Below are 13,547 nucleotides of genomic sequence, written 5' to 3'. Positions count from 1 at the left end.
GAGTTAGCCTAGCCACTCAAATCAGATTTCCAATTGTCCTTTACGTCACTCGCAGCATATAACTCACAACACATGATGGTGACATCACATCTGGCTGTGATTGTGGCACAGTGGTTGAAGAAATAGTCAGTTCCTTAAGTAAAAATTACAGTAAAACAATGTAAGAAGCAAGAGTCCTTTATTCAAAATCCTAATGAGTAAAAGTACATAAATATAATCAGCAATTTGTACTTTAAGTATCAAAAAGTACTTATTCTGGAGAAAAACTGCCCCTTTGAGTGATATATTATATATGATATTATTACATTATTAATACTGATGCATCAGCGTGTGTAAACAGTTAAGGGGTTCGCAACTTAAGGGACACACAAATCAGTCAGATGTGAGATGAAAAAATAAAGTTCTGCTACATAAATTTGTAGTTTTGGACTTCTCTCAAAAGAAATTAATAAATAAATGAAACATCTGAGAAGTTTAGAGGAAATGGGGAAAGTGGTTTTGGCTTTTGGTTGGGATCTTATTTGGAGAAGTAACTATACTATATCTGTCAAATAATTTTTGTAAAGTTAAAAGAGCAATATTTCTTAAGTAGAAGTAATAGTAGGTAGTAATAAGCAGAGAGTGGAAATACTCAAGTAAAGCACAAGTATCTCAAAATTCTACTTAAGTACAGTACTTGTGTAAATGTTATTTTCCAGCACTGCTGCCGCATGAAACATGGCTGCACATATTAATCTTCCTGGTCTCTGCAGATACCTGCATTGCCGCTATTACTGTGGTGTGAAAGTGTGAGAGGATACATCTTCATTCCTCATCTTATCTGAAACTTTATACTGAAAAAAACAGTACCGTGAGTCACTGTACATGCATTAATGTCGTAACCATGTAACTTCATGCTAGGTAATAATAATGATAGGTTTACGACGCCTAAGCACAAAATGCAACATCGCCTGTAAATGACAATAAAGATTTCAGTCCTGAAGATCAGATTCAGGAAACAAATTGAATTTTCATGAGGTGTGAACATGAAGTCTGAGATAAGGAGGAAAGATGAGGGTAGAGGGCTGGAGGTGGGGAGAGGTGGTGGTTAAGTCCAAAATACGTCAGCAGCATGAAGCCTCCTGAAAGTTCAGTGTGGTTGGAGCAGAAAATCAAGGAGCGGGGCTCTGTGTTGTGTGCTGTACGCCTGCTGGCAGCCGGTCTGGCTGGCATTCACCATTGCTTTTTTTGGCCGCTTTCAGAAGGCTCCAAAGCAAACAAGAATGACCCTGCTTGCATGCTGTAAAACTTGTGTGTCAGCCTACTCAATCATACACAGCACAGTACCTCACAAAATGGCAGAAAAGTGTTCACATTTTCTTGTCAAGCTGATACAAAATATTTCTGATGTCAAATAACGATAATAAATTTGCTATTTTTCAGAATTTTTCAGTCAAGTCAAACTGGAATTTGAATTTGTTTCACCTTTTGTATAAATGGCATGAAATTATACTGTAGCCATTGATAAAATCTTTTTTTTGACATATTCGTGGAAGCTTCAAGCCTCTGTGTGGGCATTTCCCATGGCAGGTTTTAACATTTGGGGGCTGGTATAGCTGAGAGACATGATGTTAACATCCGTGGTGTGCTACTGAATGGAGTAGTCCTTTTATAACTTACAAATGATGAATGCAAAACATTTTTTCGCTGCTTATTCTCAAAGCCCACAGTACCAGAAGTGATTTAAAACATCTGTCTCTTTACAACATTAAAATATTTGGGTGGACCCATCATGCTGTTAAATCACTCAGAAATTGGAAGACAGCGAGCTAGGCTAATTAGCTTCCTCTCCGTAAGTTGAAGCTAGTTAGCTTAGCTTGCTAATTTTAGCGCTGATTCCCACTAGAAATTACTTTCATGTTCATTCAACACTTGCTGTGTCACCGGCAGCTCTTGCACACCTGCTATGTTCATCCCCCATTATTAAAAGAAGGGGATCTAGCTAGCATCAGCTGACTCACTTTCATGGATCAAGGTGTGGGGATCGGCTTAACTAATGTAGGAACTCGTGGGGTAAAATACTGAAATTACAGATGGCACTGGGTAGCTAGTGCCTGCCAACACAGATATTGCATCAATCAAATGATTCCAACAGAAAACTTAAATTTCTTCTTTTTGGTAATTATAGTTTTAACCAAATAAGTACACAAGCAAAGAAAAAGTTCAGTAGCTTGTATCTGTCTTGTCTTGTACAACTCTTATTGTAAAACAAAATTGACTTGAAGCCAGCCCACTTAAGAGCCAGTGTAATAATGTAATTTGTTATTTACAATGTCGCAGTCCCTGGGCCTTTTCCATACAGAGAAGGGCAAGCAGGCCAGATTTTAAATGGCTGCTTTGAATGTTTATGGGGTTTCTTCGTCCCTAAGTGGTTTGAATTGCAGGCCTTTTCAGAGCATTGTTGCTGCAGCAATCAAAGCTTTGATTTTCCTTTTATACTGCTCCATAAAGAACAATCAAAGGTCTCGGTAAATGTTGAGTGATTTATTTGAGAAAAAGCTGATGTTCAGACGTTATTTACTGTAACACCATGAATGTCAGTTGCACTTGCCAATAAAAGCATCTTGGAAGATGATGAATGGCAAAAGCAACTCATTTCGTCCTCTCTTGTTTATCTCTGGTCATCTTCTAGAGGTCAAGGTTTGTTCTGAGGTGAAGCAATTTTACTTTTGCGAGGGCAGACTGTTTTCAGAATGACAGTTCAGCCATAAATAGGGCATAGATGGTCAAGAGTGGTAGATAAAGAGTGTTTGATGAAAACAGCTATAAGTGGGATTCATCATGGGTGGTGTTGCATTGCTCTGTCGGAGCTCCAGACGTGTTCAAGCTAAGTCACTGAGGCAGCTTTATGTTTTTTACATTGCCGTTCATGTTATTCTAATCACATGTCTGAGCTATTGACTATAATCTAATGATTGGACCTCAAATGTCTGAGTATTATCTTCAGAAAATATACTCTCGCAACATTCTTTCTGAACTATTGAGTTATGTGTTTATTTTAAAGGCAGCAGTAAGAATTCAAGCCCTGTTGGCAGAATGTAGGTTGACCCGCTGTATGTATATATATATAGGCTCTTTTTTTATAGACACTTAACTCCAATTAACCTTCATTCTCCTATGTGCCTATAATCACATTATCCTCTGGTATTTGACTCTATTTTTCTTTCATCCAAAGGAGGCCATGTCGTCCTGCTACATGCCCAAAGAACGGCGAGGCAGTGCAAGAACAAGCTTCTCCTTGTGCTGGATCTCCCAGTTGGCCAGAGAAGCAATCTCTGGTCTACTCTCTCTCCCTCTCTCTCTGTGTTTCCCCCTCCTCACCCTTGGATCTTTCTCAACACTCCTCCTCACTCTCTCTTTTAGCCCTCTCCTTCTGCTCCCTCGCTGCATATCTGAGCTCTGCCCTCGGGCCATGTCCAGCGCCAGACAACGTCTGATTCATGCCTTCAGTTGGCTGCTGCGGTCAGCTGACTCTATAGTACTATAGGATTGGGTTGCTGTAAGTGCGCCTAAACAAGAAAGTAATTTAAGAGAACAGTTTAATAATTAAAAGACATGAATTCAAAAAAGAAAAAAAAATTGGATGTAACATAGTTTCATTCATAATTTTTCCAATATCTTGAGATAGACTGACTCATTCCCTCTGTCAAAATAATGTCAAAAGATTTTAATTCTTGCTACTAAATGGCTCAAACCGGACAGCATGTAGCAGAGGCTTGAATCTGTGCCTCTTTCTTCCCCCCTGCACCGAACAAAAACACATTCCAGCTGTCAAATATGTTCATTCTTGTACTTCTATGTAAAACTGTTCTTGACTACCTGCCTGTCCCCTAAAGCAATTACAGGTGAAAGAGCTCACTCTCAGCACTTGAACCCCTGCGCTCCAAAAGCTGCATGTTGAGCTGTCACCTGCAGTGACACATTAGTGACATGTTTTCAGAAATGGTGTGTGAATGAGGATGCATGTAATTTGCAGTGATGTTGAAAGATTTGGAAATGTCACCTCAGTTAAGGGCTCTGATTTTGTCGTATTTATTTTCCAAACGTGTGTATGCCTTACTGTAAGATAATTCTAGTGGTGGAAAGAATCTAAGTACATGTTGTCAACTATGTTTTTTTTTTCATTTTATGCTACTTTAAACATACTTCACTACATTCAAAACAGAAATATTGTACTTCTCCACATTTATTTGAAAACTATGATTTACCAGTTTTCTTTACAGACTAGATGGTCTTATAAATTAGGGTGACATCTAACTTCCCCCCCCCCCCCCGTTAATTAATCTGACATAATGTTCTGCATTAATCAATTAATAATTTGGTCTATTAAATATCGGTATATAGTGAAAAATGTCCCTCAAACTATCCCAGACCCCAGCTCCCAGACCCCAACGTGACATCTTCAACTGTGTTGTTCTGTCCGACCAACTGTTAAAACCTAAAGATATTCAGTTTACTATGATATAAAACAGAGAAAAGACACAAATTCACAATGATCAGTTGGCTGATCATTTCAGCTTTATTATAAACTAAACCAGGACGGCCTACAAGTATTTACCTCATCCTGCTACAACATTAAAAAATACTGTTAAATGTGTTAATGCATGAATAATAATAATCCAGTTATTATTAATATATTGACAGGAGCCATTCTGTCTTTATAAAAGTACATTAAATACTAACAGCTATTTCTACTTAAATAACACTTTTAATTGTAGCGGAGTATTATTACATTGTTGTATTGCTACATTTTTACATAAATAAAAGATCTTCCATCAATGTATAATCACAAGGTAATAGTGTATACTAGTAACTCCCAGTTTGATGGTGGTTGAAATAATCAGCTAAAGTAGTAGATAAAGGATTGAAACATCCAGCTTTTGCCGCTCTAAGTGGTGGCACAATGCGAACTTGACTTAAACAAATATTGTAACACTTAATTGTAGTGTGACCTTACATCCATTTGAAAATGAATTGAAGTGAACACATCTGGAACATGATAGCGGTACTAGGGCTCATTTGATAGGAATATGGTGACACATGAGACAAAAAAAGTTTGGAACTACTGGACATAGTATACCGTAGCTCTGACTTCTCTACTATTGGATGTATGAGCTATGTAGCTGTGGAAAAAGCCCCAACATGTTGTTGTAAAATACTAAATAAGTGCATTTATTAACATAATTAAGTGTTCAAGGTTACATGATGATACTGGTGAGGTATATATATACACGTATATTCTTTGTACATTGTAGTGTTTACTCATTAATCGCATCCATTGGCAGTTAAGGTCTGGGATTTGGCATGCTGGTGGTGTGTTAAGTAAAACCCGTGAATACAACAGCTTTGTAAATTGAGTGCATTCAGGGCAGCTTTCCCTGGCGAAAAAAAAAAAAAAGCTTTTGATCATAGAGATGTCATTATTTCCTAAGAAGCGTGGTGTGTTTACCTGCGAGGAGCAATGGAGCACTTCACACCCATTTAAATAATGAGACCATTGCAAAGATGTTAGAGATAATTGTTACTGTTTCACCTCAGACATTTTTTAAGTTATTGCTGGAAACGCTCACAATTATTTTAAATTGCTTTCTGCTAGGAGCAGGTGGCAGATTTCAGAATGTAAACTGGCCCTTACACTGTTCTGAATTTTTAAAAACAACCCATGAAAAAGGAAGTGAATTCTCTCTTTTATCATACTTCTTTAAAAAAAAAAAGTGCACTCAACCTTTTATTTAGTGTTTCCAGTAGGCAACCCATTAAAATCATCAACCCTGTTTAAAACTTTGCTTCAGAGGGATTTGTCACCCGAGAGGTTGACAAGACAAGTGCACGAGGTCAGAGAGAGGCACGGTGAACAACAGGCAGTGAACTAGAAAGAAACATGTCAGCCATGAATAATGCATGGAAGGTTTATCTAATGGCACTCTTAAAACTTTTAGTTTCATCTTTGCTTTCAGCTGGAGATGCTCATGCTTTAAAAAGCCCCTTTTCTACCTTGCATGCTTTCCACATTCAAACTCCAAAACTCAGCTTGAGAGAGACACTGATTGGTTTAATTATGTTTGCAGTGATTAAGCATCTTAATGGTACTTATCGTAATATGAGACTTGAATCACAATGATTCAGAGGTGTGACATTTGGGGTACAGCTTTGGAAAGATGTTTCTGGAGCAGATGAGTTCTCTTTTTCACTCACATACACTTTTTATAACGCACAGACATGAAGACACATTCCCCAAACCGTGCACTCATACAATGTCAGACAACTTAAAGAGGGACACTTACCGTCTTTGGACACTTGGTGGTCATGGCAGGGTCAGAGAAGAACAGAGACACAGAGAGTGGAGAGCGGGACCCCACTGTGTTACACTCACATCCCAGCCCGGATCCCAGACATGAGGACGAGACCGACGGGGCTCGTTAACTTGAAAGCGCGGCCGGGATGGTGGCAGGCTTGCTGGAGTGTGTCAAGAGGAAACTGCAGGCAAGCAGTCAGTCAGTCAGGCCCGCGGAGAGACAGCGAGAGAAGGAAAACCAGACAGACAAAAGTAGGGAGAAATCAAAGACGCCAGCAGTTTCTTCTTCCCTTTCCTCCTTCGCTTTCTCTGGTGTAACTTAACCCCTGAGGAGCCCCGGTGAGCAGACACACAGAACCAGTTCCAGACCCGTCCTACACCAACGGCTGCCTCTCCCCCTTCTCTCTCCGTTTTCTCTTCTCTCTCTCTCTCTCTGTGTTTTTTGGTATCATTTAACTCCTGATTCCGTGGCCGACGATGAGCTCACCGCTGGCTCAGGTTTCAGCGCCTTACTGGAATGCGAGGGCAGACGCACAGAGAGGCAGAGGTGCTGGGGAGGTCAAAGGCTACTGGGGTAGTGTGGAGGAACGGGAACGAGAGGGGTGTCTGTCATCTGGGGGAGTTCCAGTGGAGGGATATCTGAGGGGCCTGGAGTGCTGTGAACAAAACAGGAGTTACAGGGGTCATGGGTTGCGGATGTTATGGGGCCAGGCAACATTTGACAGCACTGGAGGCTATGGACTCGAGGACACTGAGTACATTTACACGCTCAAATACACACACACTCAAAGACAACTTCTCCTAAGTGCCAGATTTATTGCTCACTTAGAGTTTGGGGTGTTTTCCTCAGGGAGAAAAGCTTCTTTTTTTTTTTGTTCTGTGTGGAGCTTTCACAAAGCAGTCTTGGGTATTATATGATATGAATTATACAATGCAGACACATACATAACTAAAGAGGGTGAAGAGGACAATGAAAGGAATAATACTTTTATTTCATTTTCAGTAAAGTTTTTGACAAGGTGCTTTAAAGTCACGATGAAATGGCAATAAAATGGAATTTCTAATATTTCATTAGGAGATAAAATGCAATATAAGGACAAAAGCTCTTAATGTGTCAAGGACAATAACAAGATGACCTGCAGGAAAAGAAGCAAGGAGAGATCCAAAAGTTAAAACCAGTATGTGTTTGTTTAAAGCTGCCATGATCAATATTTTTATGTAAACAATGAATCACTCATACATGTATGAGGGATACACCCACAGTGTCTGCTGGATGTGTAAATAGGCAGCTGCTTGCTAACACGTTCATTATATCAACTTTATTAAGCGATAATACGTCAGTGTTGTGTTTAGAGTCTGTTGCAGTGCTCTCAGGTGGCCAAAAAAAAAACAGTTATTGTCTATTCATTTTGATTTTATTGTAGAAATTGCTTTTTTTTTCTTTTTCAAAAGTCTGTTTTTACTTTGTTTTCATGACAGTGGAGTTGTCACTAATCCCTGTCCTCTCGCCTTTCAGTGTGTGTTTGCTAAAAAGAGAAGCACAATGCTGCCGAGGTGACTGAATGAAGTAGCTAGCTGCTGCCGTTAACACTGTCCACTCAGACACTGAATAATAGTGCAAGCTGACAAGACAACATGGCTAGGTAGGTAGCATCTGTAGCCCTTTAAGCTAAACAAAAAGAGTGCAATGTGTTTGCAGTCTTTCAATAATAGAATCTATCCTCATTGATATACATTGGATGGACAAAATATTAAAAACATCTCTCATTATAACGCAGTACAATTCAACAGCACCACAAACTACTCCCAAACTTACCATAATCTCTGAACTGTATAAACATAATGGAGGTACTGTAGGATTTATTGCAGTATTTATACAGACCAAAATCACATTTGCCTAGAATGGCTTTACAATCTGTACAGCATATGAAACTCTATATCCTTAAACTCTTGATTTGAATGAAGAAGATCCACTTTAATAGGAAAGAAAAACAAGGAGAGAGATCAGCAAGAGAAACAGAGGAGGGATCCTTTTTCCAGCACGATCAGACATGCAAAAGATGTCGAAAAATTCAGAGTAGACAGAAATGACAGTTGTAAAATTACAATATGGAGAAAAAGATTAGCTTTAGCTAGGTGTATCTAATAAACTTACAGCTAAGAATATATTGTGGCTGTGTCACAGAAGTGCTAAACACGCCGTAAACAGTCTTATTAGGAGCAATTTCTTGAACAAATGGTTCAATTAAGTTACAATGAAAACTTTTGGCAGTGTGTTCTGTGGATTATCAAGAGCACTGGTGTTTTTATATGTGACTGTGTTATAATATGAAGTGTATGTGCATATACAAACATTATACTGTACACAACAGTGTATGTCATATAATACAGGATTTCATGTTGCCAGGCTTTCATCTTTAGATTGTTTCTCTTATCTGCCTATCAGTCCCTCCAGGAAATTGCGTTTTTGTGATCGCAATAATCAACAAAAATTCAACAATATTTGTGAGAGATTGCAATTTTTCTAAATTACTGCAACTTTTCCCCATGAAACGGCCAAATCAACAGGCCGCTTGTGATTTGGACCAATTGTTGCATTTTGTTTGTTGTGGTAGCTTATCTCATCGCAGCGCAGTCAGCGAGGAACACATACAGGTGGAGGATGGACAAATTTCACCTGCCGACACAAATGATGCCATAAACCAAGCAAAATTCCCAAATGAGGTTTGTATTCAGTGAGTCAGAAGAATACAAGTTAATGTGTTGCTCAGAGGGCAGAGATGGACATAATCTACTTCAAACATAAAAATGGGCACTTTGGAAATGAAACAACATTTTTATGTTAATGGATTCATTTTAATGGCATTATTGGCTGACTTCATTTGGTGCTAATGTTGAGGTGAAAGTTTATTTAATAAAGGCTTCTAAATGGAACTCAAGTACAATATTTTTCTTTTATATATAACTTTGAGCTCATGTTTAGAAAATAAATTTAAAAAATGAATATTGAAATATAGTTGTTTCTGTGATATGCAGTATGCTGTTAATCAAAGGAAATAATAACATGAATTTTCATTGGTAATAGTTCTTTAAAAATTGCATAATTTCCTTTACGTGCAATTTTTCCCAATTCCTGCAGTTTTACCACAAATAAGAGCACATAAAACACTACAAATTTTATTGCAATTTATCCGAAAAGCCGCTGCAAAATCAAGTGTTTTTGGCCTCAATAATCACAAAAAAACTGACCTATAAACTAAAGCCATGGCAACAAATAACAGCACTCTCAGCTTACAGTTTCTGTGAGTGAACCTTTGCTGACTGCATTATTTAAATTAGATCTGCGGATTTATATGTACATACATAACCGTTAACTGTCACTGACACCTGTTTTGCGGTGCATTTGCATTCACTTCCATAAAAGGCTGCAGAATTATTGCAGGTACACTCTATACTAATTATATGGTGTTAGTGCCACCTGTGGTGATGCAGCAGAGGAGGGGTGTTAATTCCCTCTGATGACTACCGTGACAACACAAGCAGATTACCAAAAGAAAGCAGAGAACAAAGTGATGCCTTTAAAGATACCATCGCCAAACTGATTTTTCCCTCCTGCATCCTGCCGTGTAACAAAAATAACTGCAGCTGACTGAATCGGCCTGGCATTTATTTGTTTATTGTTTTGCCAGTCGACTTTCTGCTGTTTACTTTCTTCCCCTCTTTTCTGCAGCCCCGGCTAGCTTTGAGCTGCAGCACTGCCGGCCCAGCGCTGCTCCAGCCGCTGGGAATGTGTGGTCTTTATTAAGGAGAGGAAGTGTGCGAATGAGCACTGCAGGCCCAACATCTCAGGAATCTTGATCCTTTTTCCCCTTGTGGCACTTTTCACAAGCGGGGCCAGCTAATCGCTTACACTGATAGCAGGGTTCTGCATGAGGCCCCGGTTCTTGGAGAAAGAGGCTGGGGGTGGTGGAGGCTGTGCAGCAGTCTACCCCCCCCCCCCCCCCCCCCTCACCTTCCCCCCCCCCCCCCCCCCCCCCCCCCACACACACACACACACACCTCCTGGTTTGTGTAGCATGCTGGGGAGTAGGATTGCATACTGTTTGTGCAGATGAGTGTCAGAGCGGGCACACCCTCTGCGGGACTGTTCCCATGGGAACGGCAGTGATAGCGAACAGCTTGTTTTTGTGTTTTTTGGCAATGCTGCCACTGCTGGAATACTGACAGGCACAGGGAGGTCTGATATGCAAAAACGTTGCCAGGTAGGCCTTATGTGAAAAAAAATGTTATCCCTTCCACATTCTCCTGTGTGTTTTTACATCCACACTGAGTTATTTGGTCATAGAGCTTCAGTGGAATTCAGTGTTTTTCACCTATCAGTGGGCTATGTTGATCAAATGGAGTTTATGTTTCAGCGCTCACTCCATGCCACAGGCTGACAGGCTGAACTTGTTCTTGAGGGTTCACAATCCTCAGGTGGATCATGAGATCCGTTTTAGTCAAATGACTTCAGGTTAGTGTTACACGTCTCCACACGCTTGGCCGACACACATTTGGCTCTGGTTTTGACCTTTTTGTGTCTCCAAGGGAATTCCATGCTACATAAACAGGAAAATATTTTTTTTCAAATCTCCCTTGCACATTAAATGCTGAATGATAACATCACTCTGTGGGTTAGCTGACATCATTAGCATATCTGTAATTGAAGCCTTTTCTCATAAGAAATTGCCTCTAGAAGGATGAAAAAAGGTGCCAAAATTGGCAAAAGCACTGACGTATGGTTCTTTCCAAGAAGTCAATCTCAAACTGTGATGAAAACAAAAGTATGCTCCTGCAGCTTTATGAAAACCAATAAAAGTTTAATGTTGGACAAACAAAATCAATCGCCATCTGTGTCCAGGAACAAAGAACAAACGTCCCCCGCCGCTCTTCATACATCAAAGAAAACTCCAAACCTATATTTTTTATATTTTTTGTTTTTACAAAATATTAGACACACACCAAGCAGGGGAGCTCAAAATGAAATTAAAGCATGCGTTTATTGTGCGAACGACTACCTCACTTTATGGTGTTTTGATTCCTAAATGAAAACATACTCCAGGAAGCCCTTCACCAGGCTTCTTGCTGAGAGAGCGAGCTGCACGGAGAGCAAACGCCTCTCCTCTCCTGGCTGCCCTGTCGCCTGGGACGGCGGGGTAATTACATCATTTGGAGATGGAATGAAAGCACTTTACAAGCGAAAGTAAGTGAAATGCTTTATTGCTCACGGAATTGCCAATTAAAAAGCAACACCTGGAACGTAGAGGCTCAGCTAAAACAGCCCTCTCTCCCACAAAAGGACTGGAACCAGTTGGTCCCCTGCTCCAGAGAGGCCCCCAGAGAATGTTTTTCTTTCCATCTTTTCCCCCCTTTACCCATGTCTTTATTTGTGAAAAGTTGCCGACAATGCAGCTTCACATTGGCTTACATAGCCCATAAGTCACCAAAGGCTGGCGTGCCCTTAAACGTATTAATAAAGCCCATTTCCTGGGTAGAGCATATGGCACTGCTACAGTGTAAACCTGCTCAGGGCACGCTACTGAAAAAGAAAACAGTGGTGATTCTCTCCAGCACCCAGTCTACACTACGCTAGGTTACCCCCCGTCCAACACACACACAGACACATTCAGACCGGTCCAGTCCTGTCCAGTCCCAGATGTGTTCCATGCTCAGGTCTGTTTCCCCCAAGAGAGAGAAACTGAACAAATATAGAGGTGTAGAAAAGAAAAATGTCTTTCTTATTCCAGAACACCCACTGACCACTATGAACAGTGTACAAGGGAGACTTGTTTTATAAAACCGTGTCACCTCCCTGAATGAAGAAAATGAACTCATGGTTCCTCCATCATTAAACAAGACTAAGAATCTACAAGCATGCCAGCAGCCACGTGAGGCTGTACTTAGGCACAACAGCTCTGAGGTATGTTAACCATGTTCTCTGTCTTAATTTAGGGGGCATGAATGCATGTACCAACTTTCATGACAATCCATCCAATAGTTGTTGAGATATTTCAGGGGATCATCAGTCAGCAAACTTCACCCGCCAGAGATCATACATCTCTGTACAAATTTTAATGGCATTCCAGCCAATACTTGTTGAGATATGTTAGTCTGGATGATTGGTTCCCTAAGTGGGTGCCATGGCACTTTGGGGTGTCTTGACGACAGGCAAATGGTGCCACAAGATTTGTTAATTTGGTTGTTAAAAAAAAAAGGATCAACATTTAAATGAACCACATTTTATGATGGTTTTCAAACATGTCAAAACAGAAACCAAATAAAATCACTGTATTAAAAACACTGTTAAATAACCAGTAATTCCCCAGCTAATGACATGGTAATTTATAGCTTCCATTTGGGGAAAAATTCCCATGAAGGGGTGTTGTGGTTTGAAAAAGTCTGGGAACCACTAGTCCAGCCGAAAATGGTGAATCAACCAACCAACAGACCAACCATCATTGCCCTCCCTACAGCTGTGCCACTAGCATGGCTAAAAAAGCACAGCGTGAAAAAGAAAATAAATAACTCGAGTACAAGTTTTTGAATCAATGTTTTATTTAAGATAAATAGTGAAAATATGCCCTTTTTTCTCAAAAATATGTTTCCTGTCCTCTGACTTCATCATGGTCCTTTGCCCAAACGGTAGCTGACTGACACGTTTACCACACCCCTGCCTCTGGAGTTCCTACTCTGCCCAGCCACAAACTGTCACACCAGCAGAAAAGATTAACATCAGCCCACACTACCATGACAACACCGGTGACAACGATGCTGACAGGCGGTACCATGGCGACAGCAGTCACAGGCGCACATTTGTGGTGTCAGAGAGGAGGCCTTATTTACTTTGCAAATGTCTTTACCAGCAGCACTGGCTTATTACTTTGGAGGCTGACTGACATAGTCTTATGGAAAATAAATTGCCAGAACCACACTTGATGCATGGCATATCACTTATGATACTGGTTTGGTCCCTGAGGAGACACATGAAAGAAGATGGATACTCGACGATAAGATGTATTGTCATGAATGAGAGTGAAAGGGATGAGTAAAACCCTGAATAGGGCTCATAGCCCCTTTGTAGCTCCAGTCAAAGTGCTTCTTGCAAATTCAGAGCCGGCAGCCAAAGATAATGTGCCTCTCATGTCCAAATAATGGCTGCTGCGTTTTCACATCC

The 13,547-nt window shown here is 40.3% G+C and overlaps 1 protein-coding gene across 1 annotated transcript in view; it reads right to left on the bottom strand.

Moving 5' to 3' along the window:
• Positions 1–6,727, bottom strand: part of flrt2 (fibronectin leucine rich transmembrane protein 2) — a 40,504-nt gene extending 33,777 nt beyond the window's left edge. The window contains exon 1 of the mRNA XM_042391397.1: positions 6,324–6,727. The gene's annotated coding sequence lies outside the window, so the exon portion shown is untranslated. The remainder of the gene's footprint in view (positions 1–6,323) is intronic.
• Positions 6,728–13,547: the final 6,820 nt, after the last annotated feature.

This window comes from Thunnus maccoyii, chromosome 17 (assembly GCF_910596095.1).
Source record: "Thunnus maccoyii chromosome 17, fThuMac1.1, whole genome shotgun sequence".
Lineage (NCBI taxonomy): Eukaryota > Metazoa > Chordata > Actinopteri > Scombriformes > Scombridae > Thunnus > Thunnus maccoyii.
The sequence above is the reverse complement of the archived record's forward strand: the minus strand, read 5'-3'. Positions and strand labels throughout refer to the sequence as shown.